Source organism: Meles meles, chromosome 1, assembly GCF_922984935.1.
Source record: "Meles meles chromosome 1, mMelMel3.1 paternal haplotype, whole genome shotgun sequence".
Taxonomy (NCBI): domain Eukaryota; kingdom Metazoa; phylum Chordata; class Mammalia; order Carnivora; family Mustelidae; genus Meles; species Meles meles.
The window spans coordinates 77,486,962-77,513,095 of NC_060066.1; the positions used below are offsets into that span (position 1 = coordinate 77,486,962).

The 26,134-nt window shown below is 45.5% G+C and overlaps 1 pseudogene; it reads right to left on the reverse strand.

Annotated features, from left to right (window-relative positions):
- Positions 1-26,134, reverse strand: part of LOC123946204 — a 928,361-nt pseudogene that overhangs the window by 91,331 nt on the left and 810,896 nt on the right.

A 26,134-nucleotide genomic window follows, 5' to 3' on the forward strand; every position in this document is an offset into this window, starting at 1 on the left:
TATCCAAAGGAGAAAACGAACAAATATCCAAACACTGAGAAAGTAACCTTCTAGATGATCAAAGATCAAAGATCAAATCTCAATGCCTTGAAGTGAAGGAAAATGAACATACAACATATGAAAATGTGTGGGACACAGCACAATCAATGGACAGCACCATGTAGAGCAATCACTGCCTATGTTAGAAAGGAGGAGGAGCATCTGGGAGGCTCAGTCAGTTAGTCCAACTCTTGATTTTGACTCGGGTCATGATTAAACTCGAGGTTGTGAGACTGAACCTGCATTGTGCTAGTGCTGGGCATGGAGGCTGTTTAATAATCTCTCTCTCTCTCTCTCTCTCTCTCTCTGTACCCCTTCCCTGTCTCTCTCTCTCTCTCTCTCTCTGTCTCAAAACAATAAGCTCTCCACGTCAGAACCTAGAAAAAGATGAGAAAATAAAACTAAAGAAGAAAACCAAAGGAATCCTTCCACCCAGTTTCAAGATCTACAGCTATAGTAATCCAAAATGTGTGGTGTTGGTGAAGGGATAGACAAATGGAACAGTATAAAGATAGATAAGTGGAACAGGATCAAACCCAGAAAGAGACCAACCACCAACATGTCAATGGGATTCTGACAAAGGGGAAAAGCAATTCAATGGAGGAGTGACAGCGTTTTGAAGAAATGGTGCTAGAGCAAGTGGACTTCCAGAGACAAAGAAGAAGAAGGAGAAGAAGAAGAGGGAGGGGCAGAGAGGAGGAGGAGGTGGAGGTGGAGGACGAGGAGGACGAGGACCACAATCGAAGGCTCATCCTCTGTACAAAACTGAACTCGTGGCGCCTGGGTGACTCAGTCGCTGAGGCAGCCAGCTCTTAATTTCGGCTCTTGTCATGCTCTCAGGGTCCCGGGACAAAATCAGGCTCCAAGCTCACTGGGGAGTCTGCTTAAGGACGCTCTTTTCGCTTCTCCCTCCACCCCACGCCCCACTCATGCGCATGCTCACTCTCTCAAAAAGAAAAAAAAAATTGTTAAATTAACTCAAAATTAATCACCGCCTTCTATGTAAAATGATAAATCTTCTAGGGAAAAAAATGTCCAGAATGGACAGCTAGGGAAAGAATCCTCCGACTGGACATCAAATCATGTTCCGTTCAAGAAGAGTTGATTCATTAGACATGATCCAACAATCAGAATTGGAAGTCTGTAATGTGTGAAACACCTTGTGAAGAAGACCCAAAAGGGGAGCTACAAACTGGGAGAAAATAGGTGCAAACCACATACCTGATAAAGGACTCCTGTCGGAAGGAGAGAACCTCAAAAGTTGACCCCCAAAGAAGCAAGCCATCCAGTCTGAAAAGAACAAAAACAAAAAAAATGGGCAAAAGACCGAAACACTTTACCAAAGAGTATACAGTGGAAATCCCATAAAATGTTACCATCGGGGCAATTCAAATTCAAACTCCAATGAGCTCTCACTGCACACCTATCAGCATGATGCAAACCAAATGCACCCGAGAGGGAGAGAGAGACCCCACTCCCCAATGCAAGGCAGGATGTGGAACGACTGGATCGCTCCTGCATCGCTGTTGGGAATGGAAGATGATAGAGCTCCCTCTTGAAAACAGTTCACAGTTCCTTTTCTTTTTCAAGGCCTGGATTTAAATTCCAGGGAACAAGCAGTAGAATATGCTTTTCGGGTGCACAGTAGAGTGACCCAACCCTCCACACAGTTTCTCTGAAAACTAGACTTGCAACCACCCTAGGACCCCAGTCATTGCACTCTTGGCATTTCTCTGAGAGAAATCCAAACTTACGTTTGCTCAAAAACCTGTACAGGAACGGATCTGTGTCCTGATGGAAGCAGTGGGGCTGCCAAGGGGGTACAAGTGACTGCAGTGGTTGGATATTGACACTGGACAGCCTTGTAAGAGATGTTCTCATCTTGCTTCTTTGAAGGCCCCTTCCCATTCATGGTGGTCCTGGGGACAAGGAGAAAAGGAATGTCAACGATTTCAAGAAGTTGAAAGGATTTCAAGAAGTTGAAACCAAGCATTAGAACACCATCTCTTCTACATGAATTCATTCTCATATTCACCCCCAGTCTCCCAAAGCAGACAGGAGGGGTCTGGTCCAACAGGGGTTGCGGGCAGTGGCCCTTCCACAGGCCATCTCCCCTCCAGTCTAGAAGTCCAACGACCAGGTCCCAGGCTTTCAACTCATCTCATTCTCTCGGGGCCTTCTCTAGGGGCCCCAGGGAACATCTGGGCTCTTTCTCTGCCTTCTAGGAGGCTCTGTGGGGCTGGGTCGAGTGCTCTCAGCCGACTTGGACCACACTGCCAGGTGTCTCCCCCTGCATTTGCCACCCTTCGACACAGGAGGATCAAGTGGGAGGATGTCCTCTCAGAGAGATCCATGGCGATCAGACTAGATGTCCTCTCTCTTCCATTGTTTACCCTCATCTCTCAGGCGTTTCTACCATCTCTTGATTTCCCTGGAATTTCAACCCCAGGAGAGGGGGGGTGGGTCAGAAGCCCAACATTTGGCTTCCCACTCCTGTCTTTCTTGAAGGTTTTCCCCGAACCAATGGGCCTAAAACAACATTCATAACCTGATATGGTTTCTGTGGGCCAGCCATCCAGGTGCAACTAGCCAGGTCCCTGTGGCTCAGGATCTCTCACAAGGCTGCAGTCCAGAGGGCCTCTGGATCTTCAGTCATCTGCGGGCTTGTTGGGGGTAAGTCTGCTTTTGAGCTCACTCAGCTGGCTGTGAGCAGCCAGAGGCCCTCCATTGCTGGAAGCAAGAAAGAGTCATTCCTTGGCCCATGGGCCTCTCCAGCATAAAGCTCCCAAGGAGCAGCTGGCTTCCCTGGGAACAGATGAGGGAGGGAGGGACGGAGGGCGGGCAAGCCCAAGAGGAGACCAGTCTCTTTGTCAACTCACCTCCGAAGGGACATCCTATCACTTTGGCCACATTCTGTCCTTTACAAGGGAGTCAGTAGTTCTGACTCGAAGCAAGAGGTAGACTATGGAACACAAAACGATGTGTACCCAAGATGGGAATCGTTGGAGACCCTTAAAGGCTGCCCTCCCTACTTGGCTGGGACTTGACCTCAGCTAGCCACCACTATAATCTCTGCATCCTTATATTATTATATATTATGTTAGATTATATTATATGCACTATTATCTTTGCATAGAATCATCACATCCTAGGACGTGAACGAGGGGAACATTTTAACAAGCCCTTCTGGGATCCTTCAGCAGCTTGCCTAGAAGTTCCTTGCCCAAGGGTGCCTGTCAGTTCAGTGTCTGGCTCCTGATTTCGGTTCAGGGCTGATCACGTGATCTGGGAAATCCAGACCAGCGTCTGGTTCAGCACTTGTGTCCGAAGCCTGACGAGGAATCTCTCTAACTCGGCCCCTCCCCCGCCTGCATGTGTGTGCGTTCCTTTGTGAGTGTGTGTGTGTATGTGTGCGCCGTCACCCTTTCTGTCTCTCCGAAGAAGAAGAAGAAGAAGAAGAAGAAGAAGAAGAAGAAGAAGAAGAAGAAGAAGAAGAAGAGTAGTAGGCATTGTAGTAGAAGTTATTGGCACAGCAGTTGATCATTAGACAACCCTGGTTTGGAACAGGAGCTCTGAAATTCACTAGCTGTGTGATCTTGGGGCAAGTTGTTTCCCCTGTCTGAACCTCAGTCAGACATGACACACTGGGTTATTGGGACGATTAAGGGATCGATACAAGACACTTCAAACCGTCCCTTGCTTGGCATAGAATCCCTTAATCAAATCCATTCTCAGTAGCAGTAGTCTCAGCCATTGGATATTTTTATTTTTATTTGTGTTACGCTGAACACTGAAAAATATTCTCTCACACTCATACGGCTCCAGGGAATATGGAGCATCAGGCTAAAGGATGGGGTGGATCTCAAGTCAAAGGAGCCATGGGTATGGCTGAAGGGGTCAGCACAGGAGCTTCTGTGCTCTGGTTGTGAGTGTTGGTGGCTGCTGGGCAAGGGAATCAGACCTGCAGGGGACCCGAGAACTTGGAGTCTGGCCAGTGCACCCTTGCTCCCTTCTTGGGCTTCCTGGGTTTCAGGGGAGCCTTTGGCCCTTGAGGGTATTTGGAGGCTGTGCCCGGAACAGCAGGAGCAGGAGCAGGAGGCCCCCCGGAGACAGGCTGGACCTTGGGCCCAGAGTTGGCCAGCTTCTGCCTGAGGCAATGGTTTTGGGCCTGGAGCCTTTGGAACTCCCTCTCTGCCCACAGGACAGCCTTCTGGCTCTCCTCACTCCTCTTCTCCACCAGGAGGCGCTCCCGCTCATGCAAGGAGGCGATTTGCTGCCATTCTCGGTGCAGGTCGGCGGCCATGTTCCTATAGAGGCCCAAGTGCCAGTGGGCAGCATCCGCCTTCCTGCGCACCTTGGCAAGCTCGTTCTTCACTTGCAGGCAGCGTGCCTTCTCCTCCATCATCTTCCTCTCCAGGTGTCTGAGGTGCTCTTCGCACAGCTTCGTCTCTGCCTCAAGCTTCAGGCGCAACTTCGGAATCTCACCGTCCAGGAGGGTGTTCCGAAGGTGAACAGGTCCTTGCTCAGCTTGGTGGCTTGTTGGGTTTCTTGGGAGCTCTTCATTCCTCTGACGTGCCTTCTTCAGTGCCCTGGACGGCTTGAATTGGTTCACGGGGCTCCCGCCTGAGGGCACGTGGTCAGGGGAGGAGGAGCCAGTCTCCACCTGCCTCCTTGAGCCCCCACCTTCCAGATGATCTCCAAGCAGCTCTAGCACATGCATCCCCTTCAGGAGGATCTGGCTGAGGGTGTGCTGTTGGCTCTGGCCCTCAGCGCTGGCCTGCCGCCGCACTCCTCCTTCAGGAAGCTCTGGCCTGCCTGCCTGCCCTGCCTCGTCCTGCACTCTCTGTCCACAGCTGCCAATCTCCTGAACCAGCGGGTCTGCACTTGCCTGCAGATCACGGCTGTCCTTGAAGCCTTCTGGTGTTTTCCTCACCAGGGCTTCTCCATCTTCCCGGGCTGCTCCACAGATGGGATTTTCAGGAGGCAGCTGGTGAGGGCTCTTCAACAGCCTTTCCCGAACTCCCTTCAGCAGTTGCGTGGTGTTTCCCACTGACCAATACCCGGCATCTTGATTCAGGGCAGCCAGAGCAAGAAGCTGGAACGGGAGAGGACTGGCCTTCGGCTCGGATGATGCGACAGCTCCACGGGCTTGTGCGTCCGGTTCGGTCTTCTCCATGCCTTTTCCAGAGACTTCCTCGTTCTGGGCACACTGCCACTTTCTTCTTCGGAAGCTGAGTGCACTCTTTCCCAGGAACACCACCACTGCAGTGCACACCAGGATCTCCCAGCGAAACCCAGAGACTCGTGGCACATGTGGCCAACGTTCGTCTGTCACCAACCCAGCAGCCCACAGCTGCTCCAGGACAGCCCACAGCGGCTCCAGAACTGTGTGGGGAGGCATTTGGATGGCCCCCAGCTGGCTCCAAAGAGCCTTGTGGCTTGGTCTCCGATCACCAGTGTCTTCTGGGCCACTAGGAAGTGCTTGGAACCCCTACGAGGGTTCCGTCTCCAACGCAAACCAGTGCCTGGCAACAGGAGCTGAAGGGAGGAGGGGTGGGGGAGGTGCACCTGAGTCTCCAAGGCACATCAGTGCCTGCAACCGGAGCTGACAGCAGGTGGGGTAGGGGAGGGGAATCGCTCTATTGTACACCTGAAACAATGACAACCCTATCGATCAATTTCTCGGAAGTACAATTTCAACATTAAAAAAAATATATTTAAAAAGCAAACTAGGTATCCAAAGGAGAAAACGAACAAATATCCAAACACTGAGAAAGTAACCTTCTAGATGATCAAAGATCAAAGATCAAATCTCAATGCCTTGAAGTGAAGGAAAATGAACATACAACATATGAAAATGTGTGGGACACAGCACAATCAATGGACAGCACCATGTAGAGCAATCACTGCCTATGTTAGAAAGGAGGAGGAGCATCTGGGAGGCTCAGTCAGTTAGTCCAACTCTTGATTTTGACTCGGGTCATGATTAAACTCGAGGTTGTGAGACTGAACCTGCATTGTGCTGGTGCTGGGCATGGAGGCTCTTTAATAATCTCTCTCTCTCTCTCTCTCTCTCTCTCTGTACCCCTTCCCTGTCTCTCTCTCTCTCTCTCTCTCTGTCTCAAAACAATAAGCTCTCCACGTCAGAACCTAGAAAAAGATGAGAAAATAAAACTAAAGAAGAAAACCAAAGGAATCCTTCCACCCAGTTTCAAGATCTACAGCTATAGTAATCCAAAATGTGTGGTGTTGGTGAAGGGATAGACAAATGGAACAGTATAAAGATAGATAAGTGGAACAGGATCAAACCCAGAAAGAGACCAACCACCAACATGTCAATGGGATTCTGACAAAGGGGAAAAGCAATTCAATGGAGGAGTGACAGCGTTTTGAAGAAATGGTGCTAGAGCAAGTGGACTTCCAGAGACAAAGAAGAAGAAGGAGAAGAAGAAGAGGGAGGGGCAGAGAGGAGGAGGAGGTGGAGGTGGAGGACGAGGAGGACGAGGACCACAATCGAAGGCTCATCCTCTGTACAAAACTGAACTCGTGGCGCCTGGGTGACTCAGTCGCTGAGGCAGCCAGCTCTTAATTTCGGCTCTTGTCATGCTCTCAGGGTCCCGGGACAAAATCAGGCTCCAAGCTCACTGGGGAGTCTGCTTAAGGACGCTCTTTTCGCTTCTCCCTCCACCCCACGCCCCACTCATGCGCATGCTCACTCTCTCAAAAAGAAAAAAAAAATTTGTTAAATTAACTCAAAATTAATCACCGCCTTCTATGTAAAATGATAAATCTTCTAGGGAAAAAAATGTCCAGAATGGACAGCTAGGGAAAGAATCCTCCGACTGGACATCAAATCATGTTCCGTTCAAGAAGAGTTGATTCATTAGACATGATCCAACAATCAGAATTGGAAGTCTGTAATGTGTGAAACACCTTGTGAAGAAGACCCAAAAGGGGAGCTACAAACTGGGAGAAAATAGGTGCAAACCACATACCTGATAAAGGACTCCTGTCGGAAGGAGAGAACCTCAAAAGTTGACCCCCAAAGAAGCAAGCCATCCAGTCTGAAAAGAACAAAAACAAAAAAAATGGGCAAAAGACCGAAACACTTTACCAAAGAGTATACAGTGGAAATCCCATAAAATGTTACCATCGGGGCAATTCAAATTCAAACTCCAATGAGCTCTCACTGCACACCTATCAGCATGATGCAAACCAAATGCACCCGAGAGGGAGAGAGAGACCCCACTCCCCAATGCAAGGCAGGATGTGGAACGACTGGATCGCTCCTGCATCGCTGTTGGGAATGGAAGATGATAGAGCTCCCTCTTGAAAACAGTTCACAGTTCCTTTTCTTTTTCAAGGCCTGGATTTAAATTCCAGGGAACAAGCAGTAGAATATGCTTTTCGGGTGCACAGTAGAGTGACCCAACCCTCCACACAGTTTCTCTGAAAACTAGACTTGCAACCACCCTAGGACCCCAGTCATTGCACTCTTGGCATTTCTCTGAGAGAAATCCAAACTTACGTTTGCTCAAAAACCTGTACAGGAACGGATCTGTGTCCTGATGGAAGCAGTGGGGCTGCCAAGGGGGTACAAGTGACTGCAGTGGTTGGATATTGACACTGGACAGCCTTGTAAGAGATGTTCTCATCTTGCTTCTTTGAAGGCCCCTTCCCATTCATGGTGGTCCTGGGGACAAGGAGAAAAGGAATGTCAACGATTTCAAGAAGTTGAAAGGATTTCAAGAAGTTGAAACCAAGCATTAGAACACCATCTCTTCTACATGAATTCATTCTCATATTCACCCCCAGTCTCCCAAAGCAGACAGGAGGGGTCTGGTCCAACAGGGGTTGCGGGCAGTGGCCCTTCCACAGGCCATCTCCCCTCCAGTCTAGAAGTCCAACGACCAGGTCCCAGGCTTTCAACTCATCTCATTCTCTCGGGGCCTTCTCTAGGGGCCCCAGGGAACATCTGGGCTCTTTCTCTGCCTTCTAGGAGGCTCTGTGGGGCTGGGTCGAGTGCTCTCAGCCGACTTGGACCACACTGCCAGGTGTCTCCCCCTGCATTTGCCACCCTTCGACACAGGAGGATCAAGTGGGAGGATGTCCTCTCAGAGAGATCCATGGCGATCAGACTAGATGTCCTCTCTCTTCCATTGTTTACCCTCATCTCTCAGGCGTTTCTACCATCTCTTGATTTCCCTGGAATTTCAACCCCAGGAGAGGGGGGGTGGGTCAGAAGCCCAACATTTGGCTTCCCACTCCTGTCTTTCTTGAAGGTTTTCCCCGAACCAATGGGCCTAAAACAACATTCATAACCTGATATGGTTTCTGTGGGCCAGCCATCCAGGTGCAACTAGCCAGGTCCCTGTGGCTCAGGATCTCTCACAAGGCTGCAGTCCAGAGGGCCTCTGGATCTTCAGTCATCTGCGGGCTTGTTGGGGGTAAGTCTGCTTTTGAGCTCACTCAGCTGGCTGTGAGCAGCCAGAGGCCCTCCATTGCTGGAAGCAAGAAAGAGTCATTCCTTGGCCCATGGGCCTCTCCAGCATAAAGCTCCCAAGGAGCAGCTGGCTTCCCTGGGAACAGATGAGGGAGGGAGGGACGGAGGGCGGGCAAGCCCAAGAGGAGACCAGTCTCTTTGTCAACTCACCTCCGAAGGGACATCCTATCACTTTGGCCACATTCTGTCCTTTACAAGGGAGTCAGTAGTTCTGACTCGAAGCAAGAGGTAGACTATGGAACACAAAACGATGTGTACCCAAGATGGGAATCGTTGGAGACCCTTAAAGGCTGCCCTCCCTACTTGGCTGGGACTTGACCTCAGCTAGCCACCACTATAATCTCTGCATCCTTATATTATTATATATTATGTTAGATTATATTATATGCACTATTATCTTTGCATAGAATCATCACATCCTAGGACGTGAACGAGGGGAACATTTTAACAAGCCCTTCTGGGATCCTTCAGCAGCTTGCCTAGAAGTTCCTTGCCCAAGGGTGCCTGTCAGTTCAGTGTCTGGCTCCTGATTTCGGTTCAGGGCTGATCACGTGATCTGGGAAATCCAGACCAGCGTCTGGTTCAGCACTTGTGTCCGAAGCCTGACGAGGAATCTCTCTAACTCGGCCCCTCCCCCGCCTGCATGTGTGTGCGTTCCTTTGTGAGTGTGTGTGTGTATGTGTGCGCCGTCACCCTTTCTGTCTCTCCGAAGAAGAAGAAGAAGAAGAAGAAGAAGAAGAAGAAGAAGAAGAAGAAGAAGAAGAAGAAGAAGAGTAGTAGGCATTGTAGTAGAAGTTATTGGCACAGCAGTTGATCATTAGACAACCCTGGTTTGGAACAGGAGCTCTGAAATTCACTAGCTGTGTGATCTTGGGGCAAGTTGTTTCCCCTGTCTGAACCTCAGTCAGACATGACACACTGGGTTATTGGGACGATTAAGGGATCGATACAAGACACTTCAAACCGTCCCTTGCTTGGCATAGAATCCCTTAATCAAATCCATTCTCAGTAGCAGTAGTCTCAGCCATTGGATATTTTTATTTTTATTTGTGTTACGCTGAACACTGAAAAATATTCTCTCACACTCATACGGCTCCAGGGAATATGGAGCATCAGGCTAAAGGATGGGGTGGATCTCAAGTCAAAGGAGCCATGGGTATGGCTGAAGGGGTCAGCACAGGAGCTTCTGTGCTCTGGTTGTGAGTGTTGGTGGCTGCTGGGCAAGGGAATCAGACCTGCAGGGGACCCGAGAACTTGGAGTCTGGCCAGTGCACCCTTGCTCCCTTCTTGGGCTTCCTGGGTTTCAGGGGAGCCTTTGGCCCTTGAGGGTATTTGGAGGCTGTGCCCGGAACAGCAGGAGCAGGAGCAGGAGGCCCCCCGGAGACAGGCTGGACCTTGGGCCCAGAGTTGGCCAGCTTCTGCCTGAGGCAATGGTTTTGGGCCTGGAGCCTTTGGAACTCCCTCTCTGCCCACAGGACAGCCTTCTGGCTCTCCTCACTCCTCTTCTCCACCAGGAGGCGCTCCCGCTCATGCAAGGAGGCGATTTGCTGCCATTCTCGGTGCAGGTCGGCGGCCATGTTCCTATAGAGGCCCAAGTGCCAGTGGGCAGCATCCGCCTTCCTGCGCACCTTGGCAAGCTCGTTCTTCACTTGCAGGCAGCGTGCCTTCTCCTCCATCATCTTCCTCTCCAGGTGTCTGAGGTGCTCTTCGCACAGCTTCGTCTCTGCCTCAAGCTTCAGGCGCAACTTCGGAATCTCACCGTCCAGGAGGGTGTTCCGAAGGTGAACAGGTCCTTGCTCAGCTTGGTGGCTTGTTGGGTTTCTTGGGAGCTCTTCATTCCTCTGACGTGCCTTCTTCAGTGCCCTGGACGGCTTGAATTGGTTCACGGGGCTCCCGCCTGAGGGCACGTGGTCAGGGGAGGAGGAGCCAGTCTCCACCTGCCTCCTTGAGCCCCCACCTTCCAGATGATCTCCAAGCAGCTCTAGCACATGCATCCCCTTCAGGAGGATCTGGCTGAGGGTGTGCTGTTGGCTCTGGCCCTCAGCGCTGGCCTGCCGCCGCACTCCTCCTTCAGGAAGCTCTGGCCTGCCTGCCTGCCCTGCCTCGTCCTGCACTCTCTGTCCACAGCTGCCAATCTCCTGAACCAGCGGGTCTGCACTTGCCTGCAGATCACGGCTGTCCTTGAAGCCTTCTGGTGTTTTCCTCACCAGGGCTTCTCCATCTTCCCGGGCTGCTCCACAGATGGGATTTTCAGGAGGCAGCTGGTGAGGGCTCTTCAACAGCCTTTCCCGAACTCCCTTCAGCAGTTGCGTGGTGTTTCCCACTGACCAATACCCGGCATCTTGATTCAGGGCAGCCAGAGCAAGAAGCTGGAACGGGAGAGGACTGGCCTTCGGCTCGGATGATGCGACAGCTCCACGGGCTTGTGCGTCCGGTTCGGTCTTCTCCATGCCTTTTCCAGAGACTTCCTCGTTCTGGGCACACTGCCACTTTCTTCTTCGGAAGCTGAGTGCACTCTTTCCCAGGAACACCACCACTGCAGTGCACACCAGGATCTCCCAGCGAAACCCAGAGACTCGTGGCACATGTGGCCAACGTTCGTCTATCACCAACCCAGCAGCCCACAGCTGCTCCAGGACAGCCCACAGCGGCTCCAGAACTGTGTGGGGAGGCATTTGGATGGCCCCCAGCTGGCTCCAAAGAGCCTTGTGGCTTGGTCTCCGATCACCAGTGTCTTCTGGGCCACTAGGAAGTGCTTGGAACCCCTACGAGGGTTCCGTCTCCAACGCAAACCAGTGCCTGGCAACAGGAGCTGAAGGGAGGAGGGGTGGGGGAGGTGCACCTGAGTCTCCAAGGCACATCAGTGCCTGCAACCGGAGCTGACAGCAGGTGGGGTAGGGGAGGGGAATCGCTCTATTGTACACCTGAAACAATGACAACCCTATCGATCAATTTCTCGGAAGTACAATTTCAACATTAAAAAAAATATATTTAAAAAGCAAACTAGGTATCCAAAGGAGAAAACGAACAAATATCCAAACACTGAGAAAGTAACCTTCTAGATGATCAAAGATCAAAGATCAAATCTCAATGCCTTGAAGTGAAGGAAAATGAACATACAACATATGAAAATGTGTGGGACACAGCTCAATCAATGGACAGCACCATGCAGAGCAATCACTGCCTATGTTAGAAAGGAGGAGGAGCATCTGGGAGGCTCAGTCAGTTAGTCCAACTCTTGATTTTGACTCGGGTCATGATTAAACTCGAGGTTGTGAGACTGAACCTGCATTGTGCTGGTGCTGGGCATGGAGGCTGTTTAATAATCTCTCTCTCTATCTCTCTGTACCCCTTCCCTGTCTCTCTCTCTCAGTTTCTCCCTGTCTCAAAACAATAAGCTCTCCACATCAGAACCTAGAAAAAGATGAGAAAATAAAACTAAAGAAGAAAACCAAAGGAATTCTTCCACCCAATTTCAAGATCTACAGCTACAGTAATCTAGAGTGTGTGGTGTTGGTGAAGGTATAGACAAATGGAACAGTATAAAGATAGATAAGTGGAACAGGATCAAACCCAGAAAGAGACCGACCACCAACATGTCAATGGGATTCTGACAAAGGGGAAAAGCAGTTCAATGGAGGCGTGACAGCATTTTGAATAAATGGTGCTAGAGCAAGTGGACTTCCAGAGACAAAGAAGAAGGAGGAGAAGAAGATGGAGGTGCAGAGAGGAGGAGGAGGTGGAGGTGGAGGACGAAGAGGATGAGGACCACAATCGAAGTCTCATCCTCTGTACAAAACTGAACTCGTGGCACCTGGGTGACTCAGTCGCTGAGGGAGCCAGCTCTTAATTTCGGCTCTTGTCATGCTCTCAGGGTCCCGGGACAAAATCAGGCTCCAAGCTCACTGGGGAGCCTACTTAAGGATGCTCTTTTCCCTTCTCCCTCCACCCCAAGCCCCGCTCATGTCATGCTCACTCTCTCAAAATGAAAAAAAAAATAATTTTTTTAATTAACTCAATATTTATCACCGCCTTACATGTACAATGATAAATCTTATAGGGAAACAATTTCCAGAATGGACAGCTAGGGAAAGAGTCCTCCGACTGGACATCAAATCATTTTCCATACAGGAAAAGTTGATTCATTAGACATGATCCAAGAATCAGAATTGGAAGTCTGTCCTGTATGAAACACCTTGTTAAGAAGACTTTAAAAGGTAAGCTACAAACTCGAGAAAATAGGTGCAAACCACAGACCTGATAAAGCACTCCTTTCTCAAGTAGAGAACCTCAAAAGTTGACCCCCAAATAAGCAAGCCATCCAGTCAGAAAAAAAAAAAAAAACAACAAATTGTGCAAAAGACCGAAACACTTTACCAAAGAGCATATAGACGGAAATCACATGAAAAGTTGCCATCGAGGAAATTAAAATTCAAACTCCAATGAGCTCTCACTGCACACCTATCACCATCATGCAAAACAAATGCATCTGAGAGGGAGAGAGAGACCCCACTACCCCATGCAAGGCAGCATGTGGAATGACTGGATCGCTCCTGCATCGCTGTTGGGAATGGAAGATGATAGAGCTCCCTCTTGAAAACAGTTCACAGTTCCTTTTCTTTTTCAAGGCCTGGATTTAAATTCCAGTGAACAAGCAGCAGAATATGCATTTTGGGTGCACAGTATAGTGACCCAACACTTCCACTCAGTTTCTTTTTAAAAAGCAAACTAGGGGGGCGCCTGCGTGGCTCTGTGGGTTAAAGCCTCTGCCTTCAGCTCAGGTCATGATCCCAGGGTTCTTGGGTCCAGCCCGCATCGGGCTCTCTGCTTAGTGGGAGCCTGCTTCCTCCTCTCTCTCTGCCTGCCTCTCTGTCTGGTGTGATTTCTCTCTGTCACGTAAATAAAATATTAAAAAAAAAATTTTTTTAAAAAGCCAACTAGGTATCCAAATGAGAAATATAACAAATATCCAAACACTGAGAAAGTAACATTCTAGATGATCAAAGATCAAAGCTAGAATCTCAATGCACTGAAGTGAAGGAAAATGGACATACAACATATGAAAATTTGTGGGACACAGCTAAATCATTGAACAGCACAATGTAGAGCACTCAGTGCATATGTTTGAAAGGAGGAGGAGCATATGGGTGTCTAGTTCAGTTAGTCGAACTCTTGATTTTGACTCGGGTCATGATCAGACTCGGGGTTGTGAGACTGAAGCTGCATTGTGCTGGTGCTGGGCATGGAGGTTGCTTAATAATCTCTCTCTCTCTCTCTCTCTCTCTCTGTACCCCTTCCCTGTCTCTCTCTCTCTCTCTCTCTCTCTCTCTCTCTCTGCACCCCTTCCCTGTCTCTCTCTCTTTCTCAGTCTCTCCCTGTCTAAAAACAAAAGGCGTCTCAAAACAATAAGCTCTCTGCTTCAGAACCTAGAAAAAGAAGAGAAATAAAACTGAAGAAGAAAACCAAATGATTCCTTCTACCGAATTTCAAGATCTATAGCTAGATTAATCAAAAGTGTGTGGTGTTGGTGAAGGGATAGACAAATGCAACAGAATAAAAATAGTTAAGTAAAACAGAATCAAGGACCCAGAAATAGACCGACCCCAATTTGTCCAATGCGGATTTGACAAAGGTAAAAAGCAGTCAATGGTGGAGTGACAAGTCATTTTTATGACTATTATATGCTGATATCAGTATTAACATCGTCACGTTTGTATAATTACTCTGGCTTTAATATAATTCCCTAGATTATATACTGACCAGAGAGCTATACTTCAGTGACAGGCATTGGATCGCTGTTTACCAAATTGGTTTAGCTTTTATTTCCCTTGGGCATGAACCTACACTACTTTTCTAATTTTCTCTTGCAATAAGGAGTGGTCATGGAACTGACTTGCATCTAAGGACATGCACACAAATGTAAGGGAAAACATGGAGTGTACAGGCCCATTTAAAACAAACAATCCAAAAACTCCAACACTCCTTCAAAATGACTGTTAAGAGCCCTGCACTGAAGGAAAGTGAGCCTGTCTTCCAGGACAAAAAACCCTGGTGCCTCCAACATCCTCCACCAGTGACTGGTTTTACCTGAGAGAAAATGTACCTTCTAGAATGGGACTGTACTGAGGTTTAAATTTGTTAGAGCATCTATTGCTAACCAATACAGTTTTCCTTCTCAGTGTTCTCAGCAAAAAGTTAATTATCCCATCCTGGTGGATTTCTACCTTTCTGAAAGGAAATATGTCAACACCTGGATTGCTTGATGAATAAGGTAAAAAGATAGTTAAAACTATTAGGCCATAAGAAATAAAGGCCATAACATGATAATTTTATGCTAGGTAGCATAATATCTTACACACAGAATGAAGGAAAGAGTCAGTAAGGAAAGGAATAAACAAATAGTTCATACATAGATTTTCCCTTCTTTGCTCTACTGGGAAGACATTGTTCCTGGAAGTACGTAGCCTAAATGAGAAAGGAATCACCAGATTTCTGAAGGTCTATGATTGTATGTAAAACCTCTCGATAGTCCACCTACTTGAGCTTCAGTAGACTGCAGGACAAAACACAACATATTCCCTTCTTGACTCACATATACATTTGGGCTTGGGGTTAGAAGAAAGGAAAGAGAAGCATCCAAGAGGAAAGTCCTCTAACTCAACATCTTTTCATTTTTACCTATAATTTTTGGATGATGTGTTTTAGCACACTAGATGATATGTGGTATGTTTTCACGGTGCTAAAGAATCAAGTACAAAATCACCTACAATTTATCACTATTATCATCTATTTACTAACAATATAATTACTCCTTTATTCATTCACTGAGCAAATATTTATGGAGCACCCACATGTGATGGGCACTCCACGTATCCTGTTCCTATAGTACTTCTATTTTGATGGGGGGCCAGAATCAATATGGGAAGTAAAGAGAGAAATAATAAATAAACAAATAAAATAGCATGATAATTTAGAGAGTGATAAGTTCATGAAGATAATTTCAAAAATTAAAAACACAGTTTATGGTAATAGGATAAGATTCTCAAAGAGTGTCACTGAAGACATGAGTCATGAATACTGCGACTCTTGTCATTTCATTCAGTGCTGTCCCTCCAGCACCTAGAAAACTCCCTGGTATATACTAGGAATTAATAAATAATAGCTGAATGAGAATTGCAAGAGCAAAGATTCATCCCAGAGTGTTTAAGGAAGAGACAGAAAACCACAGGGGCCACAGTGTAATGAGCTGGGTACAACATTATTTGCCAACTCACAGAGGAAGTCAGGGGCCCTATTATGTGGGGCCTTGTGGGCCATGGTAAGAGATCTGGACCATAGTAAGGAAGAGGTTCCAGACTTTTCTTTGAGTGTAATGGGATGCCAGGAGATGATTATAAGCAGGAGAATGCTTTGCGCTTACATTTGTTTTAAAAGGTCTCCAGCTGTTTCCTGGAGGCTGTGTCATAGGGATGGTGGACAAAAGCAGGAGCAAGGAAGGAGAAGTTGTAACTGGGAAGAAGGTGGGGATCTTGGAAGTGACAAAAGTGGTCTGATTAGCGATCTATTTTGGTAGAATTCACAGGGCACCCAGAATGGTGAGGAAAAACTGGGAGAATCTAGTTCAGTTTCATCCCACTCTAACTGGGAAAAAAAAAAAAAAAACAGAACATTGAAGTAGCTTAGTCAAATACCTATGTTTATTCATAATTCCCTCTTTTTCTCCTCTCCCACATTTTGCATTAGAAATTCTTCAAGCTTTACTTCTCAGTCCCATTATCACTGCATTCTTCTTTGTTACTTATCTTCTCAGGAAACTGGTGCTCTCTTGAAATGATTCCCACGATTGTATACACTGAGCTTTACACATATATTTTCAAACTCTTGCTGGGTGTTCCCCTGTGGATGTCTTATAACGATCCTGACAAAAACCCTTTATCTTCTCCCACCCTGCTCCTTCTGAATAATCATCCCTGTCAACCAGACAGAAATCTCACAGTAACCTGATCTTGCTCTTCACTCCTCATCTCCCACATCCAACAGTTTTCAGTTTTCTTCCCTTCTGCCCTGTCAGAGTTCTACTCATTCTACAATGCCTTACATGAGGCCCTTTCCCTCATAATGCAGCCCCAAATACTCCAATTAGAACTTGCCACGGGGCGCCTGGGTGGCTCAGTGGGTTAAGCTGCTGCCTTCGGCTCAGGTCATGATCTCAGGGTCCTGGGATCGAGTCCCACATCGGGCTCCCTGCTCAGCAGGGAGACTGCTTCCCTCTCTCTTTGCCTGCCTCTCTGTCTACTTGTGATCTCTGTCTATCAAATAAATAAATAAAATCTATAAAAAAAATTAAAAAGAACTTGCCATGTCTTCCTCCACTATCCCAGGTAAATACTTACCCGTATTTCTAATTTTTGCCTGTTTCATAGCCATTCACATTAAAATTAGCAAATATATCACCATAAACCCATACTCCACAAAATTCCCAGAACTGCAGTTCTATATATATTAGGTACTTGAAATGTTAAAAATACATAAGCATCCTATAATGTAGACATTTACTATAAGCCAGATTGATTAACAGAATCAAGATGCTTCCAACTGGTGGCCAAAGAGAATAACTTAGTAATTAACAAAATAATTACCATGGTGGGTGATTCCATTTTCTAATAATGCTTGTCCAAAGTGTACATCTTCCTCAGGCCTGTGAATCTCTCCAATTTCCAAGAGCCATGACACAAATTCACTGCAATAGAAATCCAGTGAAATAGTTAAAGAGTTTTCCCACACCTGCCTCCCCAAGAAGTCTATTTCTACCATGCTTTCATCAAGCAGCTTTGGAAGGAGCCTCAATATAAAGAAATATTTGCAGTGGATTTAAGCTTGCATTTTTTCACATATGCGAAGCCCCAAATTATTTAAATTTTACTCTATCCTAGAAAACTCATTTCCATTCATTCATGCTTACCTAAACCCTATTATATAATACCTATTCAACTTACTGAGACCTCTAATAAACACCAAGGGAAATTCTTAGAGTAGTTTTAACTGTAAAGAGAATACAACAAGATCCTAAAGATAGCAAACAGACAAAATAAACAGAATAATAATGACTGAATATAAGAGATAGACTGGAATATGGCTTTCTAGGCACAGAAAACCAGTGTGTTTGAACTCTAAGAAGGCAAACCCCAAAAAACTGCACACCCCATATGGTAGATGGAATTCTAAACGTGTTCTCTTACCCCATTATCAAGAATCCCATCCCTTGGTTTTGTAACCAAATCCTAATCTGGGTAGTGGTATGGATGAATTTTGTATAGGAAACTAAAATTCCAAGTCAGTTGACCTCAAAATATGTAAATTATTCAAGTGAGCTTGACCCAGTCAGTTGAGCACTTTGAAGCAGAGAGTTTTCTCAGGCTGGTGGCACAAGAGTAAGAGACAAATTAAAAGCACAAGAAAGATTCAGTGAGCCACTGCTCACTGCTGCCTTAGAAGATAGAGGGGCCATGTACCAAGGAACACAGGCAGCTTCTGAGAGTGGTCCTGGCCAACAGCCAGCACAGAAGTAGGACTTATTCTTACAATCACGGGGGACTGAATTCTGTCAACAACCTGAATGTGCTTGCAAGTGAATTTTTCTTCAGACCCTTAAGATAAGGCTCAGCACTTGATGTTGGTCTTGATTTTGACCTGTGAGACCCTAAGCAGACAGCCCAGCATTGCTCCCCCTCAACTTCTTTCTGACGTATAGAATTATGAGCTAATGAATAGATGTTCTTTCAAGGCACTAGGTGTGTTGTTATTTATTTATTCTGCAGCAATATAAAATTAGTACACACCAATAGTTTTACTATACTGTTTTCAAATTTTGAAGTTATTTAGTGGGGCACATGGGTGGCTCAGTTGGTTGTTTTGGCTCAGGTCATGATCTCGGGGTCCTGGGATCAGTCACACCTCCTGCTCTCTGCTCAGCAGGGAGTCTGTTGCTCCCACTCCCTCTGCCCCTCCCGATGCTTGTGCTCTCTCTCTCTCTCCTCTCAGATAATAAATAAAACCTTTAAAAATACATAAACAAATAAATAAATACGTTTTTTGGTTTTTTTTATAAATACGGTTTTTAATAAATTCATTCTTGAATTTAAATGTCAGCTGGGGGGTGGGGATGGAGGGACCTGGGTGGCCTAGTCGCTTAAGCATCTGCCTTTGGCTCAGGTCATGTTCCTGGAGTCTGGAAATCGAGCCCCACATTGGGTTCCCTGCTCACTGAGACATCTGTTTCTCCCTTTGACCCTCCCGCCTGTTGTGCTCTCTCTCTCTGATTCTCCCTCTCTCTCAAATAAATAAATAAAATCTTAAAAAAAGGAATATTCCAGCACAAAACCACCCATCAGAACTGTCTACCACATCCATCTGCTGTGGCTGTGAAAGGCCAGGGAGGATGAACAAACCACATCTTTCACCATTTTGGGGTGTGGGGTGGAGCCCCACATCACAGATAAGTAGGATGATATTTTATAACACAGGAAAGCACCAGCTTGGTACTGTTTTTTGGGCCATGTGGTATCAGCAAAAGAACACTAAGTAGAGAAACATTTTACAATAAAATACTTTATTGTGCTCATGTTATAAAAATATAACATTTGAAATTTACATAAAGTAATGGATACATTTTAGAATGGTTTCAACTTTGCACAGAGGTCAGAGAAGACAAGCTATACAAGGTGTCAGGAAATTACTTTTCCATTTATTTCAAAACCAAAAGCAACACCTATGGCTAAAGTCAAATAACCGAGGGGCATGGAATTCTAAAAATGGATATCTAGTCTAAAAAGTACATTTTAAGGCAGAAGAAGTTGTTAAAGCCATCCAAAAGAAAGAAAATTTTAAAAAGAAGTAAAACTTCAGTTTTTTCTTCAATAGCACAAAAATAATAATACCAATTCCATGATGTCTGGGTAGCTCTGTCAGTTAAGCATCTCCCTTTGGCTCAGGTCATGATCTCAGGGACCTGGGATCAAGCACCAAATCGGGCTCTGCACTCAGCATGGAGTCTGCTTGTCCCTTTCCCTCTGCTCCCCTCTCTCTCTCTCTCTCTCTCTAATAAGTAAAATCTTGGGGAAAAAAAAGCATATCAACTCCACAGTGCCGTCACAGGATTAAATGAGCTGATGTATGTCAGGAGCTCAGCACAGTGTATGGCACATTTTGAGCACTTATGAAACGTCAGTGGTTGACAAATGGGTTGAGCTGGTTGGTATGCAGCGAAAGCATCATTCTCTGTTCTGATGTCAGCAGATTCCTGAATATGCCAAATTAAAATGAGGAAAAGAACACACCGTAAGAACTTCTATTAATTAGGAGCATAGGGGAAGGAAAGAGAAGGGATAAGAAAGGAAGTTACTGGCTGGCTTTATCATGGGACCTACAGAAATCACAAGATCCCATCAACACTCTGCGAAAGGATCCTGATCCAGTCAAAAACAATCTCAAACTTGGTCTATAATTAGTAACTAGTAACTAAGCTAGTGTGCTGTTACGGAAAAAGCCACAATGAACAAACTAAAATTTGCCAAGTCTCTCCTGTGTATCAGGCACTGTGGAGAACGCTCACATATCATTGTAACTAACTAGCACTTTGGCCGTGTAAGATCATGTTAACTCTTTTTTTTAGTATTATTATTATTATTATTATTATTACCATATAATGTATTATTTGCCCCAGGGGTACAGGTCTGTGAATCATCAGGCTTACACATTTCACAGCGCTCATTAGAGCACAAACCCTCCCCAATGTCCATCACCCAGCCACCCTCTCCACACTCCACCCACGTGTTAACTCTTTAGTTAACAAGACTCCAGCTCCTTTAATTAGGAAAACTTGACCCTGGGTCAGCCTTGGAGCTCTGTTTCCCTGGAACCTGATGGAGGCAGGGCATCTGCTGGGTTACCAGGCAGCATTGATCATGGCCAAAATGACTCCTGATGGCTATATGGAATATGGATACATTCTTGGTGAGAAGCTATAGCTTGAAGTGACTCCTATAAACAGGCATGTTCCTCTGACAACCCCGGAAGTTATGCCCCAGAGGTGGGTTTCTCTCCCACAAGAGCCGTCAGCTGGGGGCCTACCAACAGCAACAGCAGCTTACTGGCAGCTGAGTGCTCTGCTGTGAGGACCCCAGCCCCTGAAGGAGGGGCCCCATGCTGCCCTGCAGGCCAGGGTTTCCTGGCTTATATTCTTCTACCTGGGTTGGCAGCCGGTGTGGCCTATGGTTATTTTATGGTATCTGCATAACTTATCGAGAAGACATTCTGGTAGGCATTACAGGTAAGCACTATGATCATCTTCATGTTTAGAGAGGAAAAAGACATTTAAACTTCCCACATCGCTCAACTAGCCAGAGGTAGGACCAGATTTGCATGGAGACAGTCTGACTGCGAAGTGTGGGCTTTGAACTACCACTCCAGTCTGCTTCTACAGAGTTGACATTGGCATTCACTGGTTGTATGAAGGCGGGCCTGGTAAACTCCCTGAGAGCTGGTTTCTGAATCTTTAAAAAATATAAAGATTATAAATGCAGAGTATGCATCTGAGGATTAGAAATATATGGAAACAGCCAACACGGGGCATGGCTTAAGGCAGCCGCCCTTCCCTTTGGTTCTGCACCCTTCACCCGGCAGGGACTTCCACGTGCTGCTGCCCGCAGACCCCAGTGGACTGACAGTGGGTCTATGCTCAAAACCCAGGCAACCTCTCTGCCTGTTGCTCTGTGCCAGGCCCCTTGCAGGACCCTCTTTTTCAGATTCCTCATCGATGGTCCTTCAACCTGAGCCCAGTTGTCAAAGTGCTGATGAGTCTCGGGTTTGGACTCTGTGTCTTACATTCTTTGGTTCTCTGACTTGTAGGCCCTGTACTCACATCCTTGCTAGACTTCCTCCCCCTTCAGTGAACCTGCTTCCTGCCAGCCCTGCCTGACCCCAGTGTCTGCTTCCCCCTCAGAACACCATACATCTGAAATTGTTGACGTCAGGGATGGATGGATAGAGGTCTAAAATCTTCCATGATTGCGGGCTCTAGGTCCATTCCTTCACCTCACTATCATCCAGGAAATGTTGACAGTAAAAAGATATTCAAAAATGCCCAGAGGAATGTTTTTTTTTTTTTTAAGATTTTATTTATCCATTTGACAGACAGAGATGATAAGTACGCAGAGAGAGAGAGATGGAAGCAGGCTAACCGCCGAGCAGAGAACCCGATGCGGGGCTCGATCCCAGGACCCTGAGATCATAACCTGAGCTGAAGGCAGAGGCTTTAACCCACTGAGCCACCCAGGTGCCCCGGAATATTTTTTTTAAAGAAGAAAAGCAAATCATTGAAGGAAGGGTAGTTGATACATGACATAGTGAAAATATGAAAGAAATCCATGCACCCAGACTATGGACCTTACCTTCCAAGGAAGCATTTAAGGAATGTGGTCAGTTTTCTTTTTCTGTCTTTGGTCATATTTCCTTGTTTGCACATCATCTTGTAGAGTTTCTCACCCTGTTCTGAGATCACTACCCAGGTGTCTTGCTCCATTCCTAATTTTAAACCTATCGAAAAGGAAACCAAGGACAGGTAACTGAAAAAGTCTCCTCACTCACTCTTGCCTGCATGAGACCAAAATTTATTGCACATCAAGCATGGGCAGGGGGTTGCAGATACAGAGCTCTCTACCACAGGGCACCTGGGTAGCTCAGTCAGTTAAGTGCCTGCCTTTGGCTCAGGTCATGGTCTCAGTGTCCTGGGATGGAGTCCTGAATCGAGCTCCCTGCTTAGCAGGGAGTCTGCTTCTCTCTCTCCCTCTGCCCCTCCCAATGTGCATTAGTTCTCTCTCTCTCACACACACACACATAAATAAAACCATAAAAAAAAATACCTGAATTTGGAGCATAGGGGAAGAGAAGGGGTCAAAAGGAAGTTAATGGGTGGCTTTATCATCGGACCTACATAAATCACAAGATTTCTGTGATTTTTATTTTCAGTCTTCTAACTACAAAATTTTTTACTAGAATTTTTATTTTTTACAATGGAGGAGGAATTACCATTTGTCAGTAACAGAATAATTTTTATTTTTTTAAATCTTTTTTTTTAAGATTTTATTTATTTATTTGACAGAGAGAGAGATCACAAGTAGGCAGAGAGGCAGGCAGAGAGAGAGGAGGAAGCAGTCTCCCTGCAGAGCAGAGAGCCCGATGCGGGGTTCGATCCCAGGACCCTGAGATCATGACCTGAGCCGAAGGCAGCGGCTTAATCCACTGAGCCACCCAGGTGCCCCCAGAATAATTTTTATTAAGAATAGAGCCTGTTAACATAAACAAATTAACAGAACATGCTTGTCTGCTTGCTTTGCTTTCGTTTTTCCCTTCCTTCTTTCCCTCCTTCCTTTTTCACTTCAGATTTATCTATACGCATAGCCATTCTGAAAAAATAAAGGTTCAACTTGATGAAACATTTATTTTACCTTTGAAATGATTTGCTATGCTATCTGAATTGATTGCTAGATTCAACAAAACTTAAAAGAATCAGCTATGTATTCATAATCTTTGTTTTAAATTTTTCTCACAGGCTCTCCATCCCAGGTCAATCAAAGGAGTTAAGTATTTGAAATGCTTTGGAAGTTCTCAAACAAATGTGTACTATGAATATTTTAATAGAAGTAGAAGTTTTGCATGTTCTTCAAGGGAAAATTTCTGAAGTTGGAAGAAACGGTTCTTTGTGTCCTGAAATTTTATCAGCAATGAGGTATTTTGCTCCTAAGTCTCTGGGAAAAAGGAATAACACTGCTTTTTGTCTTATCAGTTATTTGGTAAAGAAATTAGTAGTAACACAAGCATTTCTGTTTCCTAGCTGAATTACCTAGTAATACATGTCAGATAGGTATCAATGGCTTTAATGCCTTGTTCCCTCCTACAAAAAATCACTAAGTGAGAAATCCTGATAAATTGGTGGGGAAAAAAGATCAAATTGTACATGTCTACACACCCTCCTCCACGAATGTGTCACCTTACAGGGCCCGTATCACAAACAAGCATCAGTTTTTCAGACTCAGGATCCTCCCTTCCACAATCAGACCGAGATTAGCTGAGTGAAGCCAGCACTGCCTCTTAAAAGATCCCACAGTCCCACTAGTGCTACTCTTCTTTTAATCATACTCCAGGTAAAGAAAATCACAAGAACCACACGCAACCTGCAGTGATAAAATATTGAACTTATTTTAAAATGAACATAATGTATTCTTCCTATAGAATAACCGAGGAAACACAAGTTCATGTGCCAGGCTGATGCTCTTGACCCTGCATACCGAAGTCCTGGGCCAGTCACCCCTGTAAGCTGGGTCTTCCTTCCTTCCCTTCCTCCCTGGATTATTTGATCCTGGCCTTGCTCTCTCCACACCCTGCTGACTCTTCCTTCAATATTTCATCAGGCCATTCCTTACTTCAAAAGCCTTTGGTAGCTCACCACTGAACCAAGTGAAAACATGGAAGCTTGCTTTTGTGCTTCTCCTTAAACTGACCCCACCCTATCGAACAATGCCATTTTCGACTGCGTTCTTCTGTGGCCAGGCCACTCTTTGCAGCTTTTCTCCTTGTCCAGTCAATACTTACTTACAGTACTTACTTACAATACTTACTTACAATACTTACTTACTTACAGAACTTACTATTCTGCAGGCTGATGCTCCCATCAAGCAACCCAGCTCTGCTCTCTGCCACAAGCAACTCCTTCTTCCCTTTACAGTATACCCAAATCCTTCATGAAGCCTTGCCTAACCATTACAACCTGTGCATTCAGACTTCCCTTGGAAAATAAATGATTAAACTCAGAACTACACAAGTCAAGGCGCCTGGGTAGCAGTGAGTTAAACCACTGCCTTCAGGTCGTGATCTCAGAGTCCTGGGATCGAGCCCCACACGGGCTCTCTGCTCTGCAGAAAGCCTGCTTCCCTCTCTCTCTCTTTGCCTGCCTCTCTGCCTACTTGTGATCTCTGTCAAATAAATAAAATCTTAAAAAAAAAAAGAGCTAGACAAGTCAGCATGAGATTGCATGTGGTCATTGCTTCGTGAACAGAAAGCAAGACTGTAACTGACTGTTAACACTCTGCCAAGTCAAGTAATAGGTTAATTGCTGCAGCAATATAGTATTTTGAAAGAATAGGTTATATCACCTAATAATTTAAATTGGAAAGACAGGGGATGCCTGGGGGTTGGTTAGGTGTCTGCCTTCGGCTCAGGTCATGATCCCAGGGTTCTGGGATCCAGCCCCACATCAGGCTCCCTGCCCAGCTGGGAGTCTGCTTCTCCTTCTGCCACTCACCCTGCTCATTTCCTCTCTCTCCCCTCTCTCTCAAATAGATAAAAGGTATCTCCAAAAAGATACGATTTTGTGAAGCAAATCTAGCACTATAGTAAACACTATTTAGTTTTTATTTAAATTCCAGTTAACATGTAGTATAATGTTAGTTTCAGGTGTACAATATAGTGATTCAACACTTTCATACAATACCCAGTGCCTCATTGCAAGTGCCTCCTTCATCCCCATCACTGATTTTACCCATCCCTTCACCTTCCTCCCCTTTGATAACCATCAGTTTGTTTCTAGTTCACCTCTTTCTTTCACCTATGATTATTTACGTGAACGCTATTTCTTGAAGGCAGGAATATTCTGTGCTTAGAATTTTGGATATATTCTCAAAGCAACCCTATGAATGAGAGGGTACTGTCCTCTTCGTTTTATGGATAAAAATACTTAAAGAGGATTCGTCATTGGTCCAAAGTTGTTTGCTCAGCATCAAAACCAGGAATCCTATCTCGCTTTGTCTACTTCTTAGCCTATATATCCATTTCTTGGTAAAAAAAAAAAAAATCTATTTGCTCTCTCAAATAGATAAAATCTTTATAAATAAATAAATTGAAAGGATAATGTTCCTTTTTAAAGTTTATGTGCTAGCCACTTTCTATCACTAATTTTAAAAATCATAAATAATTTTAAACATATGTGTAAACATGAATGTATACATACATACAACAGGCCTCAAAATGTATAAAGATCACAATGATATCCGTTACCAAATTACCACTTCTTTCAAAATAAGAATTAGTGATATAAAAATGGCTTCATAATTTCAATCAAGCACATTTTTAATAACTTCATTCTAAAATATAAATTTGAATTCAACTTATTTATTAAGAACAGTAACATAGAGAGCATGGAAGGGGTGTGTGGGTGGCTCAATTGGTTAAGCATCTGCCTTCAGCTCAGGTCATGATCCGAGTCCTGGGATCCAGCCCCATTAGCCCACGGCAGGCTCCCTGCTCAGTAGGGAGTCTGTGTCTCCCTCTGCCCCTCTCCTCCATGCTCTCTCTCTCTTTCTCTAATAAATTAAATCCTAAAACAAAACACAGAAAAGCCCAACAGTGCTTTTCCTTAGTAGAAATTTAAAAATATTTTTTAATGAAAGAGTAATTTATTAATGCCATATGCAGGAATTTGCAAACTTCAATGGATCTAAAATATAATTCTACAGGAAGTGTTAAAAAGGAATGGATTTA